The sequence below is a fragment of the Zalophus californianus genome, chromosome 5 (assembly GCF_009762305.2).
Source record: "Zalophus californianus isolate mZalCal1 chromosome 5, mZalCal1.pri.v2, whole genome shotgun sequence".
Classification (NCBI taxonomy): domain Eukaryota; kingdom Metazoa; phylum Chordata; class Mammalia; order Carnivora; family Otariidae; genus Zalophus; species Zalophus californianus.
The window spans coordinates 133,458,896-133,479,459 of record NC_045599.1 but is presented as its reverse complement, the minus strand read 5'-3'; the positions used below and the strand labels follow the sequence as shown (position 1 = coordinate 133,479,459).

General features: G+C 33.2%; 1 long non-coding RNA gene across 1 annotated transcript in view; it reads left to right on the top strand.

Annotated features, from left to right (window-relative positions):
- The window catches only part of LOC113929641, a 116,635-nt gene that overhangs the window by 30,281 nt on the left and 65,790 nt on the right, over positions 1-20,564 (top strand). The window contains exon 2 of the long non-coding RNA XR_003522271.2: positions 11,133-11,277. This is a non-coding gene — a long non-coding RNA (uncharacterized LOC113929641). The remainder of the gene's footprint in view (positions 1-11,132; positions 11,278-20,564) is intronic.

The window sequence follows — 20,564 nt, the reverse complement described above, 5'->3', positions numbered from 1 at the left end:
TGCCAAATCAGAGGTCATGAAGATTTACCCCTATGTATTCTTCTAAGAGTTTTATAGTTTTACAACTTATATTTAGGCTGTTAATCAGTTTTGAGTTAATCTTTGTATATGCATTTAGGTAGGAATCTAATTTCATTATTTTGCATGTAGTTACCAAGTTTTGGCACTATTTATTTAAGAGACTATTCTTTCCCATTGAATAACTTGGTCCCCTTTGAAAAATTCAGTTGACTATACTTGTTTATCTTATCTTTACATTCTGGAATTGTGACTCAAGACTGCAGTATCAACTTCTACCTGAATTTCCAGCCTGCCAGCATGCCCTGCATATGTGCCAGCACCCCCCACCCCCATCTTGCAAAAAAATGTCCAGAAGGTCTCAATATATATAGAGAGATAGATACCATATATCTATATCCATATCTATATCATCTCCTGTATCCCAATTTTTTTTTTTTTTATTTCTGGATAAACTTGACTAAAATATCCTGTGTTTATTGAATCACTTCTCTCTTGCTACTTTCAAGACACACTCTTTGGCTTTGATGGTCAACAGAGAGTTTCAAATGTCTTGCCCCTCTCCCCCGCCTTCTTCTGAAATTCACATAATGTGTATGTTGGTACCTTTGATGGTGTCCCATGGGTCCCAGCTCTGGTCATTTTTCTTCATTCTTTTTTTCTTTTGCATTTCTTTGTGTGCTTTGTAATTTTTTATTTTTGTTGATAACTGAACATACTGAAAATTATATTTGGTAATGTTAGAAATCAGATTTTCTCTGTCCCTAGTGTTTGCTGTTGTTTTTTTTTTGAGAGTTACAGTCATCCAGCTCATCTTAGTTTAGCGACCTTTCCAAACTATTTTTTTGCAATGACTGTATTCCTTGTTCTGTGTGGTCACTCACATCTCTGTTTCATTAACTTGGTGGTCATTCAGTGACCTCAGAGAGATCTCCTTAAATGTCTGGATTCAATAAGAAAAGCTAAATAAAAAAGTGTTCTTCCTTTTTAAGTTATTTTGACAGATGCCTTCCAAGAAGTCATTTCAGCCCAGTGTGGTTGAAACAATGTCCAGCCTTTGTACCTGTGAACCTTCAGACTGGCCAAAACGCACAACCCAAATTTTTGGAGGACAAGGTCTTTATATTCACTGTGGCACCAGCATACCACATGAAGAATGCAAACTACCCTCCCCAGTACGGTGTGCCATAGGCTAGGAATTAGGGCATGGTAGGTGCTATGTGAAACACCAAAATTCAAAATATACCAGTTTCTTTTTTCAATAAGCACTCCCCTAGACACTGCAAGTGTCTGACAAGACAACAAATTTCTGAAATAGTTTATACTGACAGCTCTTGCTAGCTCAATAGTTATTTCAGTGGAGGAACTGATTCTTAGAGCTTCCTACTCCACCAAATTGTTTATAATTTATATCTGTTATAGAATATGACAGATAATAATCATATATACCATATTTATATATAATATGTAATATAAATCATTAATATCTATAACCATCATAAAGCCGTTTCATAGTATAATTTTTGTGGGTTTTAATTTGTATCCGTCTTTTACTGTTTTTGTTTTTGCCCAGATTTCCACATACATACTTCCTCACTGCATGATCTCCCTGTTTCTGGTTTTTTATTTTACATCTCTTAACAGTTCTTCTTCATATATAATCTGTTAGAATTGTGTGTTTTCTTGCTTTATAGGATATATTAGCTTTATTTTCTGTTTTTCCTTCATTCCTTTATTCACAGTGTATTTTAGCCTGGGGGAGTGGGCAAAAACATCACTTCTTTTCTGTCTTCATTGAAATCCCAAATCACAGTCTTCAGTACTGGATTTTTAAAAAAATTTTACCCTTGGCAAGATTTAATAAAACAGAAACATTATTTTTAGGTGCTAAAAAATGCAATAAATTTAAATTTAACATGATATTTTTGTGCTTGAAAATATATAGAAATCATCACCTATTCATAGTAATGGTAATTTATCCAGTAGATAATACTTTTCCTACATGCATATCATAACACAGATAAGCATACACAAGTTATGGTAATTTACTTCAGTTATGGACTTTAGAGAAGAAATTGCATTTTTAAGTATTTTATTATGATGATATAGCTGTACAAATTATCTTGTAATATGTTCATTACTCATATATAATTTATTTTATTTTTTCTAAATAAGACAAGGACCCACTGAAATCCTCAGACTTGATGGAAACACAACTTTATAATAGATACCACAAGGCTTTTCTGTGGGCACTCCTAATTTAACTGCTAAAATTTATGTTAATATTAATTCATGTGTCTTTGAAGGTCAGAGAAAATACCTTCTTCAATTTTATTTTCTACTCAACCAGTCCAAAACGGATATTGAACAAATTTGTTATAGAATTATTATCTTGAGATTAGCATTTCTTCAATTTATATGCTACCATAAATAGATTTTTTTAAAGACTTAAATTAGTAATGTCACAATTCTGTATCTTAACCTTTCTACCTTTCCAGTTCTAAATCATCATCGTGGCTTATATAAGTATCTGGTTCTTAAGACAGTAACAACATAGTTTGAAACAAATTTATAATGTTTTGGGTAGATCTATATAGTTAGAGGATTTTGTAAAAATAAAAAGAAACATTACTTGCTTTAGGAATTCAGACAAAATCTGTAAAATTGAATATAATATAATGTTAAAATGTTTTGATTCCTTGGGGAGATTTATAAGTTCCTGCTACCTTTGTTACCATAATTCCTTGATTTTAGATAAAGCAATGGTAAATTATAATGTGCTCTTCTCAGCATCTTTGGAAAAATAAATTTGAGACTATAACCCAATTTTTAAAATATCTTTAACTGTTTTAAAGAAAGACAGTATATTTTAAGAATAGATTATAAAAGTATAAGATAAGGTCTTCATGAATTTACAGAAAAATATAATTTCATCACATAATCAAATGCAGTTTCTAAAGAGGAGTGTTGCCAAAGGTCTTTCTGAAATAAATCTGCAATAGTGAAATCCCCTTTTGGTAACAGTAAATGGTGTTCCTTACCTCCTAAAAACAGACAATTGAGGTCAATGCCTCCCTCAATTCAGAAGATTTAGATTATCAGTAGAATTATTAATGGCAGTTTTTCATTCATTCAGCAAATACATACCTATGTGAAAAAGAGGTGGGTATCTCTTATGGGAATTAAAAGAGATACCATTTTTTAAAATTTTTTATTAAAGATTTTTATTTATTTATTTGACAGAGAGAGACACAGCGAGAGAGGGAACACAAGCAGGGGGAGTAGGAGAGGGAGAAGCAGGCTTCCCGCTGAAAAGGGAGCCCTATGCGGGGCTTGATCCCAGGACTCGGGGACCATGACCTGAGCTGAAGGCAGACAGTTAATGACTGAGCCATCCAGGCGCCCCTAGAGATACCATTTTTTTGATAATATATTGCTTATTGTCCATTGTTCATAGGTATAAAATTAGTTTGCCACATCATAATCCAAAAAAAGCAGCAATTTTCTAATTCACACAAGAAATATTATCATCAGCTATAAGCCATACATGTATTTGTCCCAATTTCTATTATCTGAGTTTTCTTTTATCTAGTTTTTTTACCATGTAAAATTTTAGAAAACAAACTCAATAAACCCATGTATATATGGTCAACTAATATTTGAAAAGGGAGCCTAAAATATTCATTGAAAAAAAGCCAGTCTCTTCAATAAATGGTGCTGGGGAAAGTGTATATTTACATGTAAAGAATGAAACCAGACCCCTATCTTACATCACTCATAAAAATTCACTCCAAATCGATTAAAGGCATAAATGTAAGGCCTTACACTGTGAAACTCAGAGAAAAAAACATAGGGAAAAAGCCTCATGACAAGGGTCTTGGCAATGATTTTTTAGAAATAACACCTAAGACACAGCAACAAAATCTGAAGTCAAGGATTAAAACAAACTAAAAAGTTCCTGTACAGCAAAAGAAATAATCAGCAAGGTGAAAAGACATCTATAGAATGGGAGAAAATATTTGTAGATCCTATATATCTGATAAAGGGTTAATATCCAAAATATATAAAGAACCCATAAAAGTCAATTGCAAAAAAACCTCAATAAAGCAATTTAAAAAATGGGCAAAGGACCTGAATAGTCATTTTTCTAAAGAAGATATTTAAATGGCCAAAAAGTATAGGAAAAGGTGCTCAACGTCACTAATAATTAGGAGAATGCAGATCAAAACCACCATGAGGTAGCACCTCACACCTGTTAGAGTGGCTACCATCAAAAAGACAAGAGATAACACATGCTGGTGAGGATGGTTTTTGCACTGTTGGTGGGAATGTAAATTGATGCAGCCACTATGGAAAACAATATGGAGATTCCTCAAAAAATTGAAAGAGAAATACCATATGATCCAGCAATTTCACTTTTTGGAATTTATCCAAAGGGAATGAAATCACTATATTGAAGAGGTATCTGCACCCCGATGTTCCTTGCAGCATTATTTGTAATAGCCAGGACATGGAAACAACCTAAGTGTGAATCAACAGATGAGTGGATGAAGACAATGTACTATTCGTCTGTCTGTCTGTCTACCTATCTACCTGTCTATCTATCACATATATAGCAATGTATAGGAATACCATTAAGCCATAAAAAAGAAAGAAATCTTGCCGTTTGGGAAAACACGGGTGGATCTTGAGGGCATTATGCTAAGTGAAGTAAGTGAGACAAATATTGTATGATTTCAGTTATTTGTGGAATCTAAAATGAAACCAAACTTATGGAAAAAGGTATCAGATTTGTTGTTGCCAGATGTTGGAGATGGGAGAATTAGGTAAAAGTGGTCAAAGAGTACAAACTTCCAGTTATAAGATATAATGGGACGTAATGTACAACATGATGATTATAGCTAACAGTGCCGTATGGTATATTTGAAAGTTGGTAAAAGAGTAGATCCTCAGGTGCCTGGGTGGCTCAGTCTTTAAGTGTCTGCCTTCGGCTCAGGTCATGATCCCAGGGTCCTGGGATCAAGCCCCGCATCGGGTTCCCTGCTGGGCGGGGAGCCTGCTTTTCCCTCTCCCATCCCCCTTGCTTGTGTTCCCTCTCTTGCTGTGTCTCTCTCTGTCAAATAAATAAAATCTTTAAGAAAAGAAAGGTAGATCCTAAAAGTTTTCATCACAAAGAAAAAAAAAACTGCAACTCTATGAGGTGATGGATGGTAACTAAACTTCCTGTAATTATTTTGCAGTATATATGCACGTCAAGTCATTTCATGCTGTACACATTAAACTTATACAGTGTTATATATCAGTTATATCTTAATAAGCTGGTAAAAAAGAAACTCAAGGAAGGAAGAATTACCTTTCTTTAAAGACAATTTAGGTATAACAGCATGGTATAACAATGGCAAACTTAGGGTAAATATAGCTTCACTTTTGTATTTATGTATTATATCACTGGTTAGTTTTTAAAATTACCATGGAATGTTGATCAACTAAAATTAATATATTCTTTAATTTTATCAATGTTAGTCAAGTAATTTGTCAGTCAAAAATATTCATCTCCACTGCCACTGCTCTATTTAAAATCAATCACCAGCAATGAAGTACAATCTAAGCTAATTAATTTGACATAAAACCTTCCGCAACTGACTCTTGTCTCCTTTTTCAGTTTCATCTCCTACTCATTACTCATCCCCCAACCACTGAAGAACTAAATACTACTTGTTTTTAAGAGTAAGATGGTTAATTACTTCATTTCCGCAGACTTTCCTAACTTTTGCTGATACCAGGACAGAGAGGGAATACAACTACTCCTGTATATTACCATGACATTTCTCAGGCTATACTGCACATCAGTCTTTTCTTTCTTTGTTTTAAGTTGTGTAGTAATAATTTCATTGAATAGAAAGGTAATATGTGATCTTATTTCATTATTATCATCATTGCTATTATTGTAAGGCATCACCTGCATCCTCTCAAACAGGCCCTGAAAAATAAATAAATCATTAAATATTAAGATAGGGTCAGTGAATACATGCAGTTATTTTTAAACAGCATTAGCATCAACAAAAACAAAAATATAAGTAAGTTGTAAAAGTCTGTGTTAGTGAACATACACATTTTTGTTCTACTTTCTCCTTCATGTATGAATATATATTCAACAAATGCTTTTAAAAATATCAGGAAATATGTTTAATAAAAGAAAAACAAACATAATTAATAACAGATGGTTCCTGTTATTAAAGTGGGTATCTAGGCAAGGAGGAGAGACCTATGTTCTGACTAGTTCCACAGCCTGTGCTTTCACTGGTTCATACACATTTATACAACTTTCCTGTCATTATTGGATGTTTGCCGAGAGCTCATGGTGGGGAAGAAAATTCATTGTGATAAAGTACAAGGGTCAAGTAGCTACCAAAGCCTTAAAGGAAATAAGTAGGTAGAAAAATCAACTAAAATTTAATTGAGGGGGAAAAATGAATGAACACCTACAACTTCATTTTGATACCCAAACCAATGTCGTTCATTTTAATTCATTAGCCATAACTGTGCTTGGGTGTGTACACGCACATATACATATAATTCCACTTACTGTTTTCACAACCCAGCCTATTGACTCTTATTTCTGATTTTTTTTTGTTTTGTTTTGCCAATTACAAAAATACACTGTGGGATCAATCAGAATGTAACCATGCAGAAACCTTCATAGAGACATGATAAAATTCATACTTTAAAATGATGTTCAGATAATGTCATTAGCAAAGTCATGTGAAAAAAATCAAATAGTTGTATTCAAAGTTACCTCTTGGGTTATTAAAATAGTGTATGAACATAGCTAATCATTGCTTGATGTTTTTCTACTTGATATTAATGTTTGGGAGACACAGAATTACTTTTGTAATTTGTTAGAACTTTTCTCTATTTTAGCAGTGTTTGATAATTAATCTAAACATGTGTACTAGGAAATGATAAGTGTCTCCAATATATTAATATAAAGTTAAGCATCTTTTCTTTTATCACTATACAGAAATAGATGGCATATTTGTCATTAAATTATTTTGAAAAACATAAATTTTGTTTCTAGATATATTCTTTTTCTATTTTGAAACCGAGCTTTACAATGAAAAAGTTTTGTAATATTTTATTTTTTCTAGTGTCTGATGTAAAACACATACCATATAATGATAAGGTACATTTCAAATAATATCTCCTACATGGTATAAATTATATATCTTGTGAATTTATTTGGTCAAGATAGTGTTGACTTTTCTGTAAGTACTAAAAAAAATCCTATATTTAACTACTTCAAAATTAGTAGAGCTAGAATTATTTTGAATGGTAATTGTTGGACTTGGCCAACTCTGTGTGGCCGGATTCAAAGTTTTGAAGTAATATATTAATATTTGGAAAAGAATTTGCCACCAAGATATTATTTAATTTTATTATCTTTTGTATCTTAGCTGGTAAAAAGAGTGTCCTTCTGTGCACAGTGACAAAGCTGTGTTTCTCAAAATTGGTGTCATTTAAGTCATAATAATCATCTTGTACTACTTGGGGATTAATTTCCCTTGCAAAACACAAAATGCAGTTTAATACAGGCCTGTGTATTTCGGAAAATAACACTTTCCCTGTATAGCAATAAAAATAGTAATTGGAGGCTGAGCACCTTGTGGAGGTTCATAAAAATGTATTAAAAATGAGTGTGTGTCACTTAAGAACTTTTGCATTTCTTAATATAGAAACAGAAGTTATACTAAGCCATGAGAGAGGATAGGTTTTTGTTTTTTGTTTTTTCTTCCAGAAAAAACTATCACATCTTTAAAATCTCTTTCATTTCCATTTTAAAAGATATTAAACTTAATCATTTCAACCAGATTGAAACAATCATTTCATAACATTTCTGGTAGAAAAAGTTTATGTATTGCTGTGCTCTTTTTACAGATCTCTTTATTGCTATCTTTCTTCCACATATATGTATGTTGAAAGTGCAACATTGTTCCACTTAGATTTCCATAGCTCTATCGGTTTTTATAATTTTATTTTTTAATAATTTTATAATTTTATTAAAATAATTTTCCATTTACTAAGAATCATCAACTTTATCGACTGTAAATTGTTTAAGTAGTCTCTTATTAAATGCATGAGGAAGTTTCCTTTTTAATTGCTCTTACTGGTACCTTATATTTTTTATTTAAAAAAAAATTTTTTTAAAGATTTTATTTATTTGATAGAGACACAGCGAGAGAGGGAACACAAGCAGGGGGGTGGGAGAGGGAGAAGCAGGCTTCCCGCCGAGCAGGGACCCCGATGCGGGGCTTGATCCCAGGACCCTGGGATCGTGACCTGAGCCAAAGACAGATACTTGACTGACTGAACCACCCAGGTGTCCCTGTTTTATATTGTTTATAAGTATTTTTACACATTTCCAAAAAAGAAAGTTTTCTAGGATATGTGCATTACCTTGTCAGAATCAGATGTCTTGAGTCAATATTTTTTTAAAATATTTTATTTATTTATTTGACAGAGAAAGATAGCGAGAGCAGGATCACAAGCAGGGGGAGTGGGAGAGGGAGAAGCAGGCTCCCTACTGAGCAGGGAGCCTGATGTGGGGCTGGATCCCAGGACCCTGGGATCATGCCCTGAACCGAAGGCAGATGCTTAATGACTGAGCCACCCAGGCATCCCTGTATTTTATATTTTTTAAATTAATTCATCATTTTTATGGAAGAATTACCAAAATTAATAATATTTTCAAAGAACTATTATCTTTGTTTCAGTTTTACTATATTATGCGGTTTGTTCTTATTAAGTTATGTTCTTTTTTATTTCCTCCATTCTCAATTTTTACATTTTGTTATTTTTTTCTGGCATCTTGAGATGGTATATTTAGTCAATGAATTTCTACTGTGTTTTGATATAAATGTATGCACTAAAGGCTATGAAGTATCCTCTGAGCTAAGTATAACTGCATCTTACAAGTTTCATATGTTGTTTCTTCATTATCCTTCATTTAATTTTGTTTTACTACTTCTTATAAATCATAGGTTACATAGAAGTGTTCTGTTCCAAGTGGGTGGAATTTTCTATTGATTGATTTTTATTTGTACTCTACCACAGATGTCTCAGAAGAAGAAATTTAAGTCAAATCTTGGGGAAAAATGTAATATATCAGAATTCCTGATAAAACAGTCTAATGGTTTTTACTAGTGGAATGTTAATGGAGGGTCTTGATTTATGAAAAGCTTTTAGCAGTATATACATGGTCTGTCAAGGTAGCCTATTATAAATAAATTTATTTTTTATGGGTTTATAGTGTGCCAGATTATCCAAAAAAATGTGGAGTAGTCAAAAAGCCAGCTAATCAATTCCATAATCAATGGCTATAAAGTGAATATTTCTAAAATCAAAAGAACTCTTGTTTTGTAGCAGTGTCTGTACTTACAATGCTCAGAACAAGTATTTTCTGTTAAATCTTAAACCAAAAATGGTCCCAAATATAGGAGGAAAAAAGGCATTTTGATGGAGTTTTCATGGGCTGCAACAAAATCATTAAATAAGGTTCATGTTTTCCATAATCATAAGCCAACCTAGGGTTAATTGCATCCAAAGCTTCCTACTGCAGCTCGTGGCTTACTCAACATCCTCACTACTAATAACCTAATCCCAACCAGCACTTGACTGGCATTTTTTTTTTTTTTTTTTTTTTTTAAAGATTTTATTTATTTATTTGACAGAGAGAGTGACACAGCGAGAGAGGGAACACAAGCAGGGGGAGTGGAAGAGGGAGAAGCAGGCTTCCCGCCGAGCAGGGAGCCCGATGCGGGGCTCGATCCCAGGACCCCGGGATCATGATCTGAGCCGAAGGCAGACGCTTAACGACTGAGCCACCCAGGCGCCCCCCTTGACTGGCATTTCTGACTCTACCTGAGACTGACTATAGTCTCTCCTCTACAGAGCGTTACAAGTCAGTTTTCACCAAAGCATAATTATCTCAAAAATATATGGTTTTTAAATGAGCAGTTGAACAAACTTCACAGTTTGTGGACCTCTATTATCATATTGCAAGTCAAGAAATAGACTGTTACCCATATTGCAGAAGCTATTCTTGTTTTTCAATGAACTATATATTCCCTACCAATGATAGCTACCATCTTGCCTTCTAACACTACAGTACTTCTGTCTGGTTTTAAATTAGTATAAAATGAATTATAAAATATGTATACTTTGTGTGGCTTTTTTCTCCAATATTAACTCATAAGAGTCATCCTTGCTGAGTATATTTCTTTTATTTTCTATCATTACACTTTGGTAAACATTCGGTCTGTTTCCAGCTATCTGTCTTTATAAATCATGCTGCCCTGAATGTCCTTGTGATTTCTCAGTATCCATGAACACTCACGTATACCTTTGAGTAGAATGATCAGTTGTGAGTGAGTTCATGTATTCATAAATTTACTAGGAAGTGTCAGATGGTTTTTCAAAGTTGCCCTACTGATCTATAGTACCACAAGCAACATAGGAGAGTTTAAGTTGCTTCACATCCAACATCTGTTGTTTTGGGGCCTTTATATTTTGTTACTATTGGGTGTGTAATGGTATCTTGTGTTTCTTTTAATTTTCATTCATGAATCATGAATTTCCATGAATTTGTTTTTAATTTATATAAGTGCAATTGATAATAAAATGAGGCATCTTTTAAAATGTTTATTGGTCGTTCGGATATAGTGTTTAATGAAGTGTCTGAAAATTTCTTACATATTTTTCTATTTTAATGTCTTTTCTGTTGATTTATGGAAGTTCTTCATGTTTCCTGGAAAACAAGATCCCTTTAAATTTTACTCTCTTAAAGATGATTTTTGATAACGAAAGTTGTTAATTTTAATGTAGCTCAGTTACTAATATTTTTCATGTTAGTGTTGATTTCTGTTTAAAAAGAGTTTTTCCCCCAAATTCATAGGTTAGCTATTCTGAAAGTAGTGCTCCATATGAAAGCATCCCAGTATTTAATGGCCTCAAACGACAAAGTTTTTCCTAACAAGTATGCAGGAGGGTTAGTGTTGGTAGGGTGACTCTCTTTCTCACCAAACATACGCGGTACAGCTGTGTTGCCTCTGCTTCAGGCTTCAGCTCAGATGGAATGGCCCTCCAAGTGCCTCTCATCTTCCTCCCAGGACCAGAGGGCTTGCTGGTGCACCTTCTTCTCTAGGCAAGAGCAAAGTGGAAGAGGAAACACTCAAAGCCTCCTGAGTCCAGAGCTTGCAAACGGTACCGTTATTTCGAGTTTATTTTATGTTTTAAAATTTTATTTATTTATTTGAGAGAGACAGTGAGCAAGAGGGGGTGCGTAGACAGAGAGACAGAGGGAATGAACCAGGGGAGGGGCAGAGAAGCAGACTCCCCGCTGAGCAGGGAGCCTGACACAGGACTGGATCCAGGACTCTGGGATCATGACCCCAGCTGAAGGCAGACACTCAACTGACTGAGCCACCTCTAGGCACTTCTCTAGTTTATTTTAATTAACAAAACAAGTCAAATTATCAAATCCAAAGTTAAGAGGGGACAGGAGGTCAATCTACTTCATGTCTTTAGGGGAGAAATGCAAAATCATATGCCAAAAGATTGGGTTAATAATAAAGTATACTTCATCAAATTAGTGAAAACATTCTCATATATCATCTGATGTTATCTTCATTTTTTTAACATTCTCTTTTACATATAAATTTTCCCTATATCTGATTACTGTGAACAGTTAAGGTATGCATCAAGTGTTTTATTTATATTTTTATATGGGTGTTCCAATTTAATAATTACCATTTATTAAAAAGACTGGCTTTCTTATTCTGCTCTGAAATGACATTTTTATAAATATTGGTGTCCTTTTGGTCTCTTTATGTGTTGGGCTATAAGTATATCCTTATGACAAACCCACATTATTTCATTGTTATAGCGTTTATAAAATCTTGCAGAGTAAATTCCCAGTTTTTTTTTCATTTTCAAGAATATTTTGGCTTTTCTGGGAGGAATGTAGTCCGTATAAATTTTAGAACCAGATGTTCAAAATCTACCAAGTATTTTTGATGAGGTTATGTTTGGGATGCAGTTGAATCAATAGACGGATTTGAGAAAAACTTACATCTTTACAATGATAAGACTTATAATACTTTTAGCAACCATCCACTGATTTAGGTTTTCATTAATGTCTTGCAATAATGTCCTATAATTTTCTGCACAGAGTCTGCCATATCTGCTTTTAGAATTTTTACCCAGACATTTGATATTTTTCATTCATATGCATTATATCATTTCTAAAAATGTTTTGTATCATTGAAATATTGAAATGCATTGATTATAGTCAGTGGCCTTGCAAACAGGAAAGTTTTTGGATTCATTTAAATTGAATGACACTTCAGGACTTTTTTTTTTTTATTACAGAGAATAGAACATACTATCTTCGGGTAATAATTCCTTTTAAAATTTCTTATACCATCTTTTTTTTCTTATTTACCTATTGTACTGGCTAAAGCCAATGGTGCAGTGGTGAATAATGCCAATCTTAGAGAAAAATCTTCCTGGATGTTTTGTAAAGTATAAATGAATTCAACTTACTTTTCTGTTTCAAACACCCTAAAGTTTTCCCATAAAAGTTAAAGTAAAATTTGAATAGTCATGGAATGTTGGCTATCTCTAATCTCTTTTCCCCATTTTCTGTGCAAGAATAAGAACAGAATGTTTTGGGTCAGTAAGCTCATTAGGATAGAGTATGGTGCTAATAATTCATAGGGTTTTTTTCTTTTTAGCCACTTAAGTTCATTGAGATTCTCTGATGTAGGTAAGCAAAAACTACATCCAGGACTATGCATAAGCATTTTTACTTTAAATAATATATAGCCTCAGTAATTGAAACATACCCAAAACATGCATGTGCACACTGCATACCTCCCCTCCCCGCCACTATACAATGGGGAACGGCTGTCTAAGACAGTGAATATACAAACTTCTCTCTCTGATTATTTAAGTAATGCTTTCTCTTGAATAATTTACAAATATTTTTGGACTTTCACTTTAATCTTTTGTAAGTACCTTAAGGTCTGCAGATTGAAATAATTGTATATTTTAAGTATTACTTTAATAGTCAAATGTAATTTTTATAAAAATTCTTCAATATAGAAGACATCTGTCCCTTTACTACATTTGAGAATATAAATTTGAGATTAATTTACCTAAGATTATTCCTCTAGGCAACTTTTTAACTCCAGTTCATTAACTTATTAATTTACAGTTTTATTTATTCACTCAATAAGCATTTATTGAGCAGTTTTTAAGGCAAAAAGTTATGCTTTTTGTATAGAGTTAAAAACAGAACAGACAGTTCCTAAAAACTTTTATGTGTACACATACACACACAATGCAGAACCATCAAAAGCAAGAGAACAATGTTGAAATAATATAAACATGAAAACTGATATGCCCTTTGAATTTATCAGTGTGAAAGTCAGTGACTTTGGGGGTGAAATTTAGGTTCAGTGATGTATTATGATAGGTTGTTAAGTGTTATGAAAGAGAAATTGTGAATATAGAACTTTAGAGGAAAGAAATGGACTAGGAGCAGAATAGAGAAGTATGTGGCAAAAGAGATACTTTGTTATTGCTCTGTGTGTGTGTGTTTTGTTTTGTTTATTTAATGGGAAGGACTAGCATCCACTTCAGTATGTGGATGTAGTTGAACTGTGAAAGCAAGATGTTGAAAAGACATTTCAGAGAGATAATAGGTATGGCTGACTCTATAACATATGCTCATTCTATGGAGAGTTACAGTCTCATTTAATCAGTTCACTGAGAAAAACTGTACAAAATTATTACTTTTTTCTGCACAGAAGTTGGTTCTTCCATTCTTGATTCTGCTTTCATACAGTTGATACCATAGTAGAATTTTCTCAGAGTAGGAAATGCTAGATTATTGTAAGCAGAAATAATCACTTTAAACTTCATATTTTGAAAAACAAATAAACCTCATATTTTATAATGAATTATAGCCCTCCTTTTTTGTATATGAAATGCAGTGTGATGAAAATAGTTCATTAATGTTGAGTTCATTGTTGATGATTGACAACCATGTTTATTACAATCTAAATGTTGGGAACTCTAAAGAAGAATTAAAAAGTCCTAAAGAAGAAATGTTAGGTGTAGAGTGGTAAAGGCATTGAAGGAAAATGGAATATAAGGTTGTAAAGTGAAGGAACATTATTCCTGGAAACCAGCAAACTAAGATATGTAATGAAGGTAAATAGCTAAATATCAGATCGTAGAAGTAAAACAAGGATATAACTTTTAAAACCTGGTTTTTGTCTTATATTATTTAATGGAACTAAATCTTTAATTGATTATACTGTTTCAGCACCTACTCTCAATGATGAAGCTCTTTAGCTCTCCCTCAACCTAAATGTGCTTTACTACTTTATTTGACAAATTTGCTAAGAGTCTAACATGTCAAGAACTCTGAAAAGTACTGTAGATAAAAAGCCCATTTTATGTGGAGATCCAATAGCGAGGAGGAAACATGCATGTAAACTGCTAAGCTGCAATAAAATTTGTTAAATGTAATTGAAGAGGTTACAAAATGTGCAGTGGGAACAGAGACCGAATAGAGGCTGAATGAACCGAGCAAGGAGCAGCAAGGGCAGAATTATCATTTAATATGCAATTTTAAAATTCTCATCAGAGAAATCGGCATGCTACATAATGAACTGTAACATGTAAAATATGAAACATATGCTCAGAGAGCCTATATATCTGTGTTCTGAGGTAGAGTACATCTTCCTAATTCCTATCTTCTTTTGGTGGGTATCTTCCATTAGGTATCAATGTTATCATTAGTGCATCCTTCTGAGGATACCTTACCAAAATGTTATAACTGGTCTAATAAAGAGACCATAAAGTCTCCATATAGCTTTCATTCTCATGAGTCTTACTGGTTAAGAGAAATGTATAAATTGAGCCCAAACAATGAATCTAGACTGTGTTCCTATTTGAAATGGATATGGATAGCTCTATAATGCCATTAATTATATTCCTTTTTAAAAAATTACTCCTTAAACACACACACATACATATGTTTAATTTTAATTCCAGTACACTTAACACACAGTAGTATATTAGTTTCAGGTGTACAGTATGGTGATTCAATAATTCTATACATTACTCAGTGTTCAGTACATAATTTTTAGAAGTATACTATCTCCCAGTGCTTTATGCTGAGTCAGTGGATGAAGAAATTAACAAAACCAACTTAGTTTTATCTTACAGGATTTATATTTGGGAGCTGGTAGGGAGGCGTGCGTTAAATTAACCTTGAAAAATTATTCAGTTAAAATTGTGTTGAGTACTACAAGGGGATGTATATTTTGTTTTAGGAAAACGTAAGTGAAGCTAAGCTTTCTAAATAGGGAATATTTCGCAGAGAAAGGTAAAATAAAGACTGATGTAGCCATAAGAGAATATGGTTCCTCCTGTAGCTGCTATTATTAATATCTAGTTCAAACTAATTATCAGAGCATTTTATCTTCCATATGCCTGATCACTATTCAGTTTGGTTGCGTTTAGTCATCAATTTTAACACCTTAGAAGGTAATTGTGGTCATGGTTCCAGATTCACTACCACTCCCTCCTCTTGCCTGACATCTAGTGGAAGAGATAATCAGTGGGAGAATCACCTGGGGGAAAATAAGGCCAAATCACTAAAGGGAAATAGCAGAGAAGCTGCTTTTCTGGATCACTCTATTTTATAGAGTGAGTAAGACTGTACACACTTCATTATTATAATATGCTTATCTTTGCTTTCACTGTATATTCTGTAGGGATTTTAATATATTTCCCTAGTAATTAGCTGACAGTATTCATCACTGATGTTGCATCATTGGCTGAGAAGTGCCTTTCTTTTCTTGATAATCCTGAAATACAACATGCATTTATAATTTAACATGACCTCACATTAGCTTAGTCAGGCTTTTCCTAGAATATGAGGACAGTATTTAATGGTGTTTAATTTTTCTGTCAAATATAATTTTTAGACTCATATAAATGGGGATAAATCAGCGTATGGATTTCAAGGTAAAGAAATGGACTCAAATATCATGCAATATATGTGCCTTTTATATAAGAATTTAACCAATGTATTGCTGTAGATTAAGTATAGAAGTAAATGTGAATAGCCTTAAGTAATATGTTGAAGATACTCAATTGAGGTAAAATTTAATTCTAGGAGAGTAGAAGTAGGTGTTGACATTCTTAGTTTCATTACCAGTAGCTCTTCCCTGAGAATAAGAGAAAAATATTTACGATTTGCTCTATTATTTTTAGGTCCATCATTGTGTGTGTGTATTTGTGTGTACAGTTTCTTTTTGTAAATAACTAATTCTGTAGAGTTTTTTATAATTGCCTACAAATAATAAGATAAAAACTAAACTTTCAAATAACTTCAGCTCTGAATACATTAGTCTCTTCCATAGGCAGGCACACACTGATTAGTAAGATAGCAAGTATGAATATTTTGATATTTCCCTTTGGGGAGTTTAAAAGTACCTTTTCATCATCTTTAATCTCCATATATTCATTTTTTTATATTCTGTTTTCTCTGACTTTGCTTTTAAACTCCAGTGTCTTTATTTCACTTTGCTGTATGTTTGAAGTTATTGCCTTATGCTTGTCATTGCTCTTTTGTTGTTTTTTGAAGAAGGAACTCAAAAAATGTTCTCTATGGCAGTGTGTAATGATCACAAGAAGATTATAGTCAAAAACATATAAAAGGATAATTGGTCAAGTGGGTTATACTGGGTTAAGAGATTCTCTAAAATTGGCAATTTTCTTTAACTTATAAAGAAAGTGTTTTCAAAAATTGATGAGGCATTTGCAAGGAAAAACATATAGCTAATAAAACAGGTACAATGAAAAAAGAAATGAAAAAAACTTGATAGACAGGTGAAGGTTATCAGAAACAAATTTAGCTGAATGCCAATCACAAGAGTAGATTATATCTTTAGGCTATAAATAAGCAAATCTATTATGAAACTAATATAAAAACCCACATAATTTTAAAATTGTAGATAGCTAACATACTCGCCAAAATTTAATTACCACAATAGGGAATAATAAGGACTAATCAACACAGAAGAAACTAGCAAATTATGTAAAAATGCCTGTGAATCCATGTAGTATTGGGGGGATTAAGAAAATGGCTGAGTCTCTAGAAAATAAATATACTTTAAAAAATACCCTCTAACTTGAAAAACTTAGAGGTTAAAAAAAATGAACTGAAAACAGAAATACATGAGTTCTTTTGAAACCTAAAGTCATATGGTAATTTTCTAAAAATAATTTTAGTCATATGATACTTAAGAAAAATAATCCCCCAATTGAATACAAAAACTACTTTGAGGACCTTGATCCTTTCTATTTGTCCTGAGAGCGTAGACTAGCATATTAGAAGTTGAGAAAGCTTTTGAACATGTAATGTAACTTTTACAGCATGCACTAAATTGATACAAATTCATGAAAAGATAATATATTAATACAACACATTTATTGTATACTTGTCATGTAAAGCCATGCCTACATATGTATAATATGATCCATACCCTGTGTGAAGCCCTGCAAAAGTCCTTTGGAATGTTGTGTCATTGTAAAAAGAACTGAGTTCTCTCCTGAAATGAGAAAACATGTGTGACCTGACTTCCACTGGTCTGACATTTAGCAAGGAAACCACAAACCATACCATACTTGAGTGGACTTGAGCTTCTTAGACATTATTAGTGGAGTCTAAGCAGGAACACACTCAAGTGAAGATGATAGGAATGCTTGAAAGTTCTTGAAGATATAGACTGGTGTAGCTTTGTTGCTATACTACCCCCAAGCTGTTTTCTCAGACATCTTTGCCGGTGAGCCTCGGGATCAGGCTTGATACACGTGAAGTGACAGGGTGTGGAGTTTCACAGGAATTACTCTGGTCAATACATTTCATGTTCTTATCTAAGCTGCTCAAATATGATTGCATGCTCTTATTATTTGTAATAACTCTAAGATATATCCAGACATGGAAAATCACTAAAAATCTTCAACTTTTAAATACAGCATGTCTGTTACTTTCGCAGTTTGTTGGTTTGTTCATTCGTTATCCATTGCTAATTCTCTGCCATACCTGAGAATATTTTTATTTAGCATTTATTCTCTGAAAACAAACAACACTTTGTCTTACATATTATCGGTGTTTCTTACTTGTTTGAGAGAATAATGTCTAATTTCCAGAACTTGTTAATAAATTACAATTGGAACTGCATGGATGATAATATCATCATTGATTATCCCATTTTAGGTAACACCCACGCTTAAAAAAATGGAACCTTTAGAAACTATGTTAGTTCAAATATTAAAAATAGGGCACTAGAAGAATTTTTTTTTTAGGAAATACAGCTCATGAACGTATATTTGATGTTCGACTAAATACGAGCTAAATAATCATAATATTTTCAAAAGAATAAGAATAAAGGTGAAAAACTGTTTCAGATTGATTTTACAGATCAACTTAATTACTCATCTTCAGGACAAATTAATAGAATGTAATGGACTCTATTAGTTATAATTCTCACTGTAAATAAAGAATAATCTTTGGTTTAGGAGAGTTCTACCCTATTAGTGTATCAAATGTTTCTAGAACCATCTGTGATTTTTCATTAATTTTAGCATTATTTTTCTTAAAACGGTAAAGACTTTACTGAGAGAAGCCAAGAGTTCTTAGGGCATAAGACTTATATGTATTCAAAAACAGATATTTCGATAGTTCATGTGAAACTGACCTCTCTTCTTCCGCCTTTTAAGCAATAGGCTGTTAACAAGGGGGATCAGAACGGATAAGTGAATTGATCCTGTGTTCATTTTCTGTCATCTAACTCCATCTCATGATATCATCTCAGCATATCCTAACACAACCAGTGTCAAATTCAGCCTTTAATATGAAAACATTGTGGGTTAATTAACATTTACACACATGTATGAGAATGAGAGGGAGCTTGGGTGCACAAAGGCTGAAGCAAGTTAAGTTTCTGAGAAGCAAACAGTAAAAAATGTTGGAGATAGATTATGGTGTGTGTGTGCTTGTGAAGCTCTGTGTGTGGGGAGGAAAAAGTTGCAGAACACTCTCAGCCTAACAGTCAGTACAAGAGAAGAAAGTTAATTCCAGACAATGTGAAATCCTCATGATAAATATAAAAGGTAATTCGGGGCGCCTGGGTGGCTCAGTTGGTTAAGCGACTGCCTTCGGCTCAGGTCATGATCCCAGGGTCCTGGGATCGAGCCCTGCATCGGGCTCCCTGCTCAGCGGGAAGCCTGCTTCTCCCTTTCCCACTCCCCCTGCTTGTGTTCCCTCTCACTGTGTCTCTCTCTGTCAAATAAATAAATAAAATCTTTAAAAATAAAAAAATAAAAGGTAATTCAAAAGTTTTTTTGAGAGGCACTTCCTAGTTTATTTCACTTCTGTAAAAATGTAAGAACTGTTTATGATTGATTAATTCAAAATTAGGTCTCCTAATAATGGGTCAGATAATGTATGTGGTCTTGGTATAATTAATCCTTCTATTCCCATCAAAAACTTTCAGTCAAGGTGCTTATCTTTCACCCTTCCATTGGTACCACCAGGCCAACATTTAACAATTAAATTACACTATCCACTTTGTCTGGCTCTCCTGCCAGGCTGCTTTCCATTTTCCTGCAGTGGTTAGCAAAATATGATTGGTCTTAAGGCATGTTTATTGTTTATAGATAAGCTTTTCTTGTCTACAGTCTTTTCTTAATGTTCCCCATAGGTGTCAGTTCTAAATGTGTTCTTTCTGTATGTCAGTAGAAGAAACTTTACTTACCTTACTGAGAATTTTTAGGTTATTTGAGGATCTTCCCTCAGCTCTTGTCTCTCCACTGCAAAATACCTGTATTTTTTGCCTATATTAAGTCCTCTTATTTCACTCACTTTCTTTTCTAGCCTTCATAAGTATCTTATTTGACCAATTAGTCATTGATATCTTGTTCTTGACCCATCAAATTTTAATTTGCAGTGAATCAGACTCTTCCTGACTTGAATGTAAACAGGCTTTTATATATGATTATTTGCTAATTAACATTCCTCCTTCTTGCTAATGAGTTATAGTTATGAAACAGGTAGTATTGATTCAAGTCAACCACTTACACAAACTATTCAGAATGTCTTATTGCATATCACTATATTAAAGTAATTCTAAATGTTATTATTATTATATAGACGAAAGGCACCAGAATGGCACCATTATTCTTTCATGCATTCAGTAAATATTTGTTGATTGTTCTGACCTTAGAAAATTTACATTCAAATAAGCTGGGTAGAACTTCAACAAATAGAAAGAAACTATCTTTCAGCTGATAATAAGCCCTATAGATAAATAAAACCTGGCCAGTGAGTAGAAGAATGGATGGTGCTCTTGGAAGTAGATCAGGAAGGCCCTTCTCTTGTGGCAACTTTTCAGCCAAAATCTGTG